Genomic DNA, 13,120 nt, shown 5'->3' with positions numbered 1-13,120 from the left:
TCTAAAACTTGGCAGTCATTGTTCGATACATAAGGCAATGTACAACAGTGTTATTGTCCACACCTGTGGAGTAACGGTTAGCGCGTCTGGCCGCGTAACCAAGTGGCCTGGATTCGATTCCCGGTAGGGGCTAGTTACCTGGTTGAGTTTTTTTCTGGGGTTTTCCCCCAACCAAATATGAGCAAATACTGGGTAACTATCGGTGTTGGACCCCGGACTCATTTCACCATTATCACCTTCATCACATTCAGACGCTAAATAACCTAAGCTGTTGATAAAGTGTCGTAAAATAACCTACTAAAAACAGTGTTATTTCGAGTTTGTCCACCACAAGAATCACTAAACACATGTAGTTATTTCAGTGAGTCAAGTAGTTCACTTATGTAGTCATTGGAAATCTACAGACTTCATTGGGGCCTTGATTTATATTATATGTTCAGAGAAATATTTAGCAGTAGAAATATAACACATAAAACATAACAGATCTTACCTTCATGTTGGACCAGGCAGTTTTGCTGGCACAACTCCTCCTTTTAAAGTTACGTAAGTTATTCTTTTCCTAAAGATCTAGCTCTCTTGCGTTTTTTTTTCATAGCCTATTCATTAATATTTCTTTCTCCCCTTCTTCTCTATTTTATTTGTTCATTATCAGAATTACTTTCACTCATGTTGCTATGGATGATTTACAGACAACGAACTTACCACGACACTGACAGCAATATTAGCAAATTTAAAATGTTATGTTCTATTTAACGACGCTCGCAACTGCAGAGGTTATATCAGCGTCGCCGGATGTGCCGGAATTTTGTCCCGCAGGAGTTCTTTTACATGCCAGTAAATCTACTGATATGAGCCTGTCGCATTTAAGCACACTTAAATGCCATCGACCTAGCCCGGGATCGAACCCGCAACTTGGGAATAGAAGGCCAGAGCTATACCAACTCACCAACCAGATCGATAGCAAATTTAAACGAGACACAGGCTTCCTACATGACATCTTGTGGTGATGCTTACAATAGTGATTGGAAAAAGGAAGAAAGTCCGGACATTCTTCCTTATTCCACTAATTGAAAATTTTAGCGCGCTGTTACTGCGTTGTTATTGCTGGTAGGCTTTTCCTTTTTCCACTAATCGATGGGTGGATGGCTCAAGAAAAAAAAGTATATCTCAGTTTATTTTCGAAAAAATTGGACTTTCTTCCTTATTCCAATCAGTGATTCAATTAAAAGGTGTAAAAACTTACAAATTCTTTCAATTTTCTTCCAAATGTTCAACTGATTTTGTGGCCACCCAGATGTCACTAATAGCGGATATTGCCTCCCCGTGACTGTATGACTGTTACCATTCGCCGATTCAACCTTTCGATCAGATTCTGGATGTCAGTCTGGTCGATATTATTCCATTCTTTACTTAAAACATTTCGAAGCTGTGAGGAGTTAGTCGACTTCTAAGTCGCTTCCCTAGCATGCCTCACACATGTTAATAGGGTTTATATCAGAACTTCTTGCTGGCCATACCATCCTATTCAATCCAACGTCGTGAAACACCCACACATGTTCAATAGGGTTTATATCAGGACTTCTTGCTGGCCATGCCATCCTATTCAATCCAACGTCGTGAAGGAACTCATCCACGATTCTTGTAGCATGAGGGCAAGCATTGTCATTCATTAACAGGAACTTTTCACCAATAAGTGAGGTATATTGTACCACATGTTAAATTAGACCTTCTTCGATGTATCTTGGAGCATTCAAAGCACCTCCATTAATGAAAACAAGTTCTGTGTGAGCTTCATACGAAATGCCAACCCATACCATTACTGATTCACCTTGGAAACTCACACGTGAACTGAAGGTACATGAAGAAAAACGTTCTCCATCTCTCCTCCACACTCTTTCACGTCCATCTGTAAACTAAATCTCGATTCATCTGTGAAGCGCACTCGTCGCCACTGCCCCAGGTTCCAATTAGCATGATCGTGAGCAAAACGTAATCGTTCAACATGATGTTGCTGGAGCAATTCTGGGCCTTTAGCTGGTCTTCTGGAATTCAGCCCACATTCATCCAGACGTCTGCTTACAGTTCTCTCACTCACGTTAACTTGTCTTATTTTCTGGAAGGCTCTTCTGGTCTCAATAGCTGTGGAATGGCGATTTCTTAATGTGTTTAGGACAATAAAATGGTCGTCACGAGCCGAAGTTACTCGTTTTCTCCCTGAACCGGGTCTCCTGGAATAAACCCCTGTCTCTCTAAAGCTATGGTACACTCGTTGTACGGTCGATCGAGGAATCCCAAGAACTACAGCCACATAACGCTGACTATTCCCATCTTCTATCAATGCAACCATTTTCATGAATCGGTAGGACTTAGTGACATTTGTATACAATGAAGTACTCCAATACTGCCTCAAGAGAGCTTACCAGTCTGTAGACTTCTTCAGCATAGCTTGAAATGAGTCCGAGAAGTTTAGACACAATATAGCAAGAAGAACGAATCTCCTTTTCAGATCATTGTTGGCTATTACGTATTCAGTATTACATGTTACGTAACACAAAATAAATGAGTAACTAAATGAACCTCAGCACACCTACAATTATTTAAGAAATCCTACAATTTTCAAAAATTTTTAATAAAATGTAGTTGGAACGGTTTTTTTTGCCAGTGAAGTTATATTAAAGATCAAAAGTACGGTATCAAAATAAACTAACACATTCTTAGCAAAATATCATGCAAATAAATTCACGATAATGTTTATTTACCATACTGAGACGTATATTCAGAAGGCTTATTTCCATCCTTTGAATCTCCACTTCTCTTGTAATTCTGAAATTGAAAAATAATAATGACTATAATGTTAAATGGTGTTTTAGAATATACTGATATACCGTATTTGCAGAAGTAAATAATCAAATTGTTCATATTTTCATTAAAACAAACATTTCAAAATGAAATACAACTATGGTCCACGAAAAATTGTGGTACATAGTTGAGGACTGACTTCTAGTCTTGAGGTTAAACATTTTTCACGCAGAGTCCTTAACCTCTCCCAGTCTAATTATTACGAGAAAGTAAACACTATATAGCCAGATTTAATTGTACAAAAAGTCATATATCTATAATTTACCAGTTCTACAGAGGAGAGCTTAATAAAACAGACAATCACAAACTGAATGATTTCGTGTCTTCACACATTCAATAGAACGATGCACACTGACCTTATTAAGCATCCATATCATTGCCACGTGTAATGGTAGACAGAAGCATCTAGGGGGAACATAATTCCATCACAGTGACGCCTTAAATGGCAAACACCGAACTCTTGGGGGACTAAGTAGAGTACATAATGTGTTTTGGACCATAGTTGGGTGCCTGGACCATAGTTATGGGAAATTACGGTATTGCATATTCAGATGAAAAGAACTAAATATCGGTGCTTACTTTCGTAAACCATAAATTTGAAATACGGTATAAAGATTTGTGTGTTATTTGAATTTCATATTTAAATTTTTATGAATGAGACGTAAAATATTATATGTTTAATTAATTGAAAGTCAACATTTTTGGTAATGTCAAATCCATTTTTAAAGACATAATATTGGGGTAAAGGTAACTATACATATATTTCCATATTTTGTACATTCTGTTACCTAAAAATCTGTTCCCTGATTATTAGGTAGCATCATATAATTTTGCCTACCGGTAGAGATAATCAATTCCTAATTACGAATACTATAAATTGAGATCTGTCAGATACAGGAAAATAGAGTCTGTATTTGGAAGCAGGAAAATCTGCTATGCATGAATCAATAGACGAGGAGAGAAAGTCAAAGAAGAGGAGAAGGAGCAGAAGTGCGAAAATAAAGTTATAGAAGTGGACATAGAAGTTGGTAACTGTGGAAGAGAAGAGAGGAGGGGAGATGAGAGGAGAGAAATGGGGAGGAGAGGAAAGAGATGAGAAAAAGGTGAAGAGGAGACAAGAGAGATAAGAAGAAATATAAGATAAGAGTAGAAAGAGAAGAAAAAAAAGGAGGGCGAGTCAGAGAGAGAAGGGAAGAGGAGACGAAACGAGGGAGAGGAGAGAAGAGAGAAAGATAAAGAAGAGGAGATAAGAGAAAGGAGAGAATAGAAAAGAGAGGAAGAGGAGGAGGGTAAAGGAAAGAGAGGAGACATGAGAAAAGTAAAGAAGGGGAGATGAGAGAATCAGAGTAATATGAATAGGAAAAAAGGACGATAATTATGGTTAGGAGGAGGAGAAGAATGTTTATTTGAAGAGTAACATATGGATAGCCGATAATAAAATATTAGAAGTAAAGAAGTGTAAAATAGTAGAAAGGATAAAGAAATAAAGCTAAGAGAGAGAATTTTGATATTGACGGCGTAGAAGACAATGAGATGTAAAGATATGAAGTAGGTTAAGGCGAAGCAAGGTGAATAACTGTAAAGTGGAGAAGGTAGAGAGGAAGAACTACTGCAGAAAGTCCCTGTGTTTGGCCATGAATGTGGTAATATGTGCTTTCCGTTCTAATTTGTTTCGTTACGAAATGTAACAACAGTTCGACCGTGGGTGTCAGTGCATTGTAGTTACTATTCCGATAGAAAGTCGGGCCGATTGAGAAAGCAGTCTGAGAGATTGTCATTTGATTGAAACAGAGAACAAAGTGGGAGGGGTAGGAAGTTTGGGCCTTAATTAAACTTGGCATTTCACACCCGCGTCCGTCCGACGGAATCTCTTTCACTGCTCTCTGTATTGATTTGGTCGGCTGTCAAACTGAAAGGATGGCTCTGACTTTGTGAAGCATTCCAAGTACGAAATTAGGATCATCAGCATCGCATTGGCATTGGTTCAGACGCATTTCATTATTAGAAAATTTAAGCGGACATTTCAATGCTCAAAGGGATTGCATCTTCGGACTGCAATTATTGTTGACAAAGAGATTCTTGAGATTATTTCTCAGGATAGTTTCCAACGAAACCAAATCGTATAAGATGGAAATCCGCGTATACCTAGTTTCCCCTAGTAATTTGTATTATTCTTCGCAATGTCACGTGACGTCTGGATGAGTCAGCAACGTTTATCACTCTAGGCTATAATTATGTGAGGCTACTTGTTTTATAGAATGTCGCTTTTCGATCCCATACACCAGCTGTCATCAGCACAGTGCACTCTCGGGCTAGCGTCTCTTACCCGCGGATAAGAGACTGCACTATGGTGCATCCGAGACTGCTGACGGGTATGTTCTCCCCCTCTTCCTGGTGAACGACGGGGCATATTACGATCGACTGATTACCATTACCCATTTCAGCGCGTGCTGACCACCACTGCCATAGACGTGATACTGAATACACAATACTACTGTACATTGTCAAATGTATGCCCCCAAACTACTTTGCTCTTAGTAAACAATAAAGAGGGGCAGTGATTTTGAATATTCATTCAGTCACACTTTTCTGCTCAAGGAGGCCTTTCACTGAAAACCCAGCCTTCTCCAATCATTCTTATTTCCTTTCTTCCTCTTAGTCTCCGCATATGATCCATATATCAATGTCTTCTATCACCTGATTTTCTGCCACGAATTTTTCTACCGTTCACCATTCCTTCCAGTGCATCCTTCAGTAGTCAGTTGGTTCTTACCCAGTGTACCAACCAATTCCTTTTTCCCTTCCTGATCAGTTTCAGTATCATTCTTTCTTTACCCACTTTTTCCAATACACCTTCATTTCTTATTTTGTCAATCCATTTCACACGCTCCATTCTTCTCCATACCCACATTTCAAATGCTTCTTTATCTGGTACACATTTCGCATTTGGATGTGGACAAATTTTTGTATGGTTAATTAATGTGCGTCCACAATATAGTTTCCTTGTTAACCGTATTATTTCAGTCATATACGTATGTATGCTTAATTATGAGTCCGAAAATTGGTTGAAACCTCGTGACACCAAGACTGGTTTAAACCTCATGTCATATGTGATGCCAATAAGGCATCAATACTGAGGCAAAACATGGAGGGCACTTCACTTTATTATGAGAATCTTGAAGAAAGGCTAGCCGCAAATCGAGGGAAATAGCATATCTAACGTTAGTGCAACCGTTAATGGAATACGGAACTACTTGTTGGGATCCCTATAGAATATATCAGATAAATTCCTTAGAAAGAATCCAGTATAGGGCAGCTAAATTTGTTAAAGGTAAAAGAGAAGATGGAAACGATACGATAAAATAACTTAAATGGGAAACTTTGGAAAACAGACGCAGGAAAACTAGAATAACATCATTGTATAGAGCACATCTAGGTCAGAAAGCATGGGCAGACATAACGGCTCGGTTAGAAAAGCCAACGTACTGTGGTAGGAACGATAATGATTTTAAAATCAAATGTAGGAAACAGAAAACGGGTGTAGGCAAATTCTCATTTTTAAATAGAACTATAAATGATTGGAATGACCTACCTGCAGCGGTCTTTGAGGGCTGTCCTTCCTTAAGGAGATTCAAGAATAACTTAAAAAGTTGTGTATAAAGTGCAAATTAAAATTAAGGTGACATTTAACATTTAATTTTTTAAGGTGGCATGTATTTATTTAGCCTGACGAGTTACTTCCTTGGTTTGAATTGTAAATTATTTAAAAATAGCGTGTAAGAGGGCCTTAGACTAGAAATGTTTAGCTTGAATGTAGTTCTGTTTATAAGTATGCATAAGGGTGTAATTGAGGGGCTGGGTGCAAGAAAGGCATTTTAGAGGATGTGTCCTTTTTGAGTAAAACACTTTATTGTGTTCTCTGATCAGTTAAGCATATGATCACTAAGTTGTAGTTCAATACTGTTATTATAGAGGTCAGGAGTAATCAAAATGTAAAGGCGTGCATAGGTAACATCATTAAGGTTTGAATTTTCAGCATCAATTTTCTCAAAATTTACATTTTGAGAGAAGTGCCTTTCTTGCACCCAATCCCTCAATTATTTGACTTATTTGAACTGTTGTATCAGTGAAGCGAGGTGAGTCAGTGAAGTTATAGTTTTACAGTGCAGTGAATAGTTCCGATCAGTGATAATTTATAGCGTCAATGAAATGTGTTCTATAGTGTCAGTGAAATGTGTTATAGAGTGTCAGTGAAATGCGTCATAGTGCCACTACAGTGAGTGAGATGAGAGTAAAGTAAAAGACTATTGAAACTTATGTAGAGCCTATATATATGTAGGTTGTATTGTAAAATTAGTTATTTTATGTTTTATTAATAATTGTAATTATTGTGTTAAATTGTATTGTGTAATGTAAATTTTATTATGTATTGTTTATGATTTTATTGTGTATTGTTTATGATTTTATTGTGTATTGTTTCTATTGTGTATACCACTACCACCGGGTGCTTGCCCACTTGCAGTGTAAATAAATACATACATACAACTAAGCAAGGAGATAAATGGTGTGATGTGGCGAGTTTCTTTTCCTGTTTATTGCATACCACGACATTGCAAACCAAATTTTAAAGGCAAATTATTTATCTTTATATTGCATAAAGTTACTCATATTCAGTTACACTATAATGATGCAAAGTGTTTTGCGTGGAGTGTGATATTGTATGATGCAGGAATATGGATAGTACGACGAAGTATAGAAAAACGCTTAGAAGCATTTAAAATGTGGATATGGAGAAGAATGGAGCTTGTGAAATGGACTGACAGAATAAGAAATAAAGTTATGCTAGGAAGAGAGAGTTGGCGAAGAAAGAATAATGCTGAAACTTATCAGGAAGAGAAAAAGGAATTGGCTGGGTAACTGTCTAAGAAGAAACTGTGTACTTACGGGTGAATTGGGAGGAATGGTGAACAAGAAAAAGTTCAGGACAGAAGAAGATATGAGATGATAGAAGACATTTATACAGGGTGTTTCCGAGGTGGTGTTACAAACTTTCAGGGATGATGGTGAAGGGCACATGTATAAATTTGAAATAAGGAGCCATGGTCCGGAAATGACTGAGTCGAAAGTTTAAGCAGAAATAGTTGTGTGGAAATGGAATTGTAATTTGGCACAACGTGCCCTCCTTCCCTTAACCTTTGGAACAGTCGTGGAAAAATGATATGGGCCGGATGTCTCCTACGTGGGTACTTGTACCCGATACAATCTGTGAGTTTATCTACTGTTCCCATTGGCTCATCCGCATTCGAAAATCAGGTCTGCTTATTCCGCTCTCGTATACTCCTCCATTTCACTAGAACTGATCGACTGGACACTGCAACTTGTACACATACACTGCTGTCTACTGAAGTACATATCAGGACCGACCATGTCCGTTACACATTACGCTATCTACATTGCTTAAGTGTAATTTCCTGTCCCCATCCCTCAAACAGCTCACTGAATGGAATACTGTAAGTAGACAACGTAAACAACGTCAGATGAATACAGTATGTGTAAGATGTACAGAAAAATACACATAAATAAGGTGTACAGAGGGCTAAAATTATTTCATATCCAGACAAATATTTTTGCTTGTAACTTTCGACTCGGTTATTTCCGGACAAGGGTTCCTTATCTCAAATTGATACATGTGCCCTTCCCCATCATCCCTGAAAGTTTGTAATACCACTTCGGAAACACCCTGTATATGAACCATGTGCGGAGACTAAGTGGAAGACAGAAAATAAAAAAAGGTTGGAGAATCCTGGACTTGCAGTGAAAGACCTTCACTTGGGCAGAAAACTATGAATGAATTAATGATTCAAATATTAGAGTGAAATTAAGTGAGAAATTTCTTATGCTTTTAAGTAATGTTTGATTCATAATTAAAATTGTTTCGATTCGTTTTAATAAATTGACGTTAAAGGTTGAGGAATGTAATAAAGCAGGTTTAGTCTGTGCCATGTTATAACATAACATCCATGACCCTTATTCCATTATAACAGACACATAATGGGTAATTTAACAGTCGCATACCAATGGAGGAGGGGAGGCTGTTCAGCTACTGATCCCAAAGGATATGTTTAATAATACCTCTTTTATTACAAGGAAATTTGTTTTACGCTTTTATGACTTTATTGTTGTTATATTATGCACATTGCAGCAAAACATCAAGTGTCGGCAGCAGTTAATTGTTGAATGAAATTAATTCTTGTCGGTACATGTGCACATTGGATTTCTTATTTTCATATTTATTATACAGTACAGTATATCTAGACTCAGTAACAATAATACAGTACAGTTTCACAGTAAATATGTCTAAGAGGACGTATTTGACGGACGCAGATATTGAAATAAGGTTTCAGAAACATGGTTTATTTTATAGTTGTAGTGGTGAAATTGAAGATATTATTCAGCAGCATAGGCCTACTGAGCAAGATGTAATAGGAATAAAGTAGAGAGTCACAAGAAGAACAAGGTAAATTCTGTTTTACCCCTTTGAATAATTACATCAATTTTTATTATTTTTATAAATAATATTTTTTATATAAATTATACTCTTTTCACTGTAACAGAATATGAGAATATAACAGGTTTCTGGATACCTATTGCATGTAAATACTTATTGTTTTAGTATCCAGTTCACCCTTATGATGACGTCCACATCCAGAGGCAGAACTCGAACGATTGTTTCTGTTTACATGAGTATCGTATGTGTATGGTATACAACTATGCATTACCATATTACATTAATGTAGTAAATAAATTGTAAGATGATATACATTTTCCTTATGTGGTTAACTATATAAATTCATTGTAAATATGTCTATTATAATGCTGCAATACACTGAGTTGTGTATATCGTAAATAAAAGCACGGTAGTAACTTAATGTGAAATGTAAGCAATGGATGGTTTAATATTTTGAAGTGCATCCAGGGAACACTATAATTAAGTAGCTCAAACGACTGTATCGCCAAGTTTAGTTGTGGTTCTGGCTGTATGAGGACAGTACACTGCACTACTTTACGTCGTGCTCATGGTCTTATCTATGATTCAGTTAACCTTGCGCTTTTCAAACCACAAATTCGCTATCTACTGATGAGTATTAAACTAATAAAGCACCGTGTAAGCTACTCCAGCTACCCAATCCTGGAACTAAACACAGGGAGGAATCTCACCGACAATGTGTTCGCGGTCAAACACTTCAGCCCTTCCACTCAATAGAGAGTAAATAACGCGGAAAAAAACAATACTAATATAGCGCAGTGGATTGTTCTAATGCATACAATAATACGCATGAAGTATTTTATACTTTTACTACAGAAGTAGAACAAAGAAAACTGTTAATACGGCCTGTAAATCACGTGCAGTATTATTTCGGAATATATATATATATATATATATATATATATATATATATATATATATATATATACAGTATTTATTTCACGTGTTAAAATTAGGTGCCAGTTCTGAAGATAACCTACAACAGGTTGAAACTAGTCAACAACAAGATATACAGTATATACAGTATTCCGAAGTGATATAGTGTTAAAATTGTGTAATCAAGAGATAAGTATTATTGCCAACTATGATTTTTTAAGCAGTTATTGTTTAAATTAATGATATAAACTGCTATGCTTAATTACAAAAATTCAGTCCCCTATCTTATAAAGCCCAATATAATTAATTATAATGCAAAATTTATTTTATTGGTTCTACTGGGTGTTCAGTTCAAAATGTGTCTTGGCTCGCTGTATGCCGTCATGTGGCTAGCTGATGAGCCTAGAGAATTCAATCTTCCTACACTTCCGCAGCTCAGGTGTATAATCTAAGAGGCAGAGAAGTTGGCTAGCAAGTACGGCGTTCATTCTGAAGAGTACGTGCCGATACGTACGGTAACGCCGGTAGTGGCAGGAATGTGAACTGTTTGGAAATACGTACTGTCGGGATATGGGGAGAGGGTTAAGACGATTACTTACGTATTTGTTGACATTAACTTCGACGGTCAACATGGACACGGAGCATTTGATTTGTGTTGTGGAATGTTACCGTACGCAACCGATGATAACAAATACCCTGCGTACGACTTGCCGGCGCAAAACACAGTTCGAAAGAGGTTATGGTAGCACACAGACCGTACAGACCGCCATCTGTTGCTACGACGTTCAAGTTATACCGTACACGTTCTCAAGTTCAGATTGAAGAACGCCTTAAATAATAGGCAACTTCTCTAACATATAAACTGAAACTCGCTTCAAATCGGTGACCCAACAACAGTGATGTCATGACACACTTTGAAATGAACACCCAGTAGTTCTGATGAATCACAATGGGAATCAACTGAAAGATCAAGGATATGCAGCGTCGACTTTTTTTGATACAGAAGGTGTGGTCATCCCCAAAATATGCCTTTGAGCCCGTCATATTTTCAGAAATTTACATTCTATAAGTAGGCTATTTCATTACAGGAGTCGTCGAATGAATTCGAGAGGCTTGTGGAAAGAAATAAACTTAACATTTTGAAAAATGAAATAACTTCGAGATAATAAAATAAATGCATTCACAAGTATACGATGTTCATGGCAGTGAAATGATTTTTCTTGCAACATGAATGGAAATGATGTTGTACACAAGCAAACATACCTGTAAGCGCTGGCCCAGAGTTGTGAAACTAATGACTGTGTTAACATAAGACTGGGTTCCAGGGATATTATTCTATTAGTGATAACACCGAGTTGCATGACTTCACTTCAGTAACACTTGAAGTATCTAACTTGCTTCTTAAGGCGTTACCAGAATCGAAATGTTATGCAATGTCTAACTTAAATCGATTACTGTTTTTCTTGATTAATACGAAAACTGCTCTCTCCGACTAGCTTTGAGAATATTCGGTATCCATCGAACCACGGTGCCCCAAATATTTGTATAAACACTGACTGAAGTAGCATCAAGAACAAACAAATTTACTTTCTCACAAAGTAAACAAGTGGTCTAGAAACTATGCCGGGTGGCTTTAAAAATAAATATCCAAACTGCAGAAACATAATTGACTGTACCGAGATTAAAGCAGAACAGCCATCCACATGGTGAAATTCTTCACCGATGTTACTCGAAGTGGAATGATCAGTTTTAAATCCAAATTTTTTGTTATGGTGGCAGAGCTAGTGATGTACAGTCGGACACTAAAGTCTACATACACCCCCATTTTTAGCATATCTTGTACAACTCTGAATGCACAGATGTTAACGTGAAACTCTATGTCTGCGTTCACTTCCATAACAACAAAAACCAAGGTATTCAGACCAGTATCTTGCACTACATGCTTGATAGATGCAACTGTTTGTGTTTACTGAAGTACAGAAGTCAACATACACTTCGATTCTTTCGTCAGTTGTAGGAGAGACGTTGCAGTGAACACAGTAAAATTGGTGCAGTTTGTTGATACAGTAGCTGTGTATTACAATACATAATTTGATCGCGTATCATGGATCCAAAAAGAACTGAAATACCAGTGGAAGTGAGAAAAAATATAATTGAACTCAATAAAAATACCTTTCCACTGCGTAAAATTGGGGAAATTGTTAGAAGGAGCCATGCAAGTGTCCAAACCGTAATAAGGAACTACAATGATCGAGGTAGTGTAGAAAACAAAGCTAAATGTGGAAGACCAACAAAATTATCTAACAGGGAGCAACGACACATCACTAGAAAAGTGAATTCAGATCCCAAAATTACAGCAACGGAGTTGGCGGTAGATGTCGCAAATACTATTGGAAATATTGTTCATCCCATCACAGTACGAAGACTTCTGAAAAAGCATGAGTTTCAAAGTAGAACAGCAAGGAAAAAACTATTCATAAGCATGGTAAATGAACAGAAGCGACTAGAATTTGCAACTCTGCATCCAAACTGGAATACAGTGTTCTTCACGGATAAGAGTAAATTCAACATCTTTCAGTATGATGGAAAGCAAAAGCTCTGGCGAAAAAGGAATGAAAGTTTGAAAAAGAAAAATCTTGTCCCATCAGTGAAGCATGGTGGTGGAAATATTCTTGTATGGGGTTGCATGTCTGGAGCTGGGGTTGGGAATTTAGTATTTATTGAGGATATTATGGATAAATGGAAGTATTTCACCATATTAAAGGAGAATTTGAAACAATCTGTTGAGAAACTGGGACTAGGAACAGACTGGGTGTTTCAGGAAGACAATGATCCCAA

This window comes from Periplaneta americana, chromosome 12, assembly GCF_040183065.1.
Source record: "Periplaneta americana isolate PAMFEO1 chromosome 12, P.americana_PAMFEO1_priV1, whole genome shotgun sequence".
NCBI lineage: Eukaryota > Metazoa > Arthropoda > Insecta > Blattodea > Blattidae > Periplaneta > Periplaneta americana.
Note: the sequence above shows the minus strand (reverse complement) of the source record.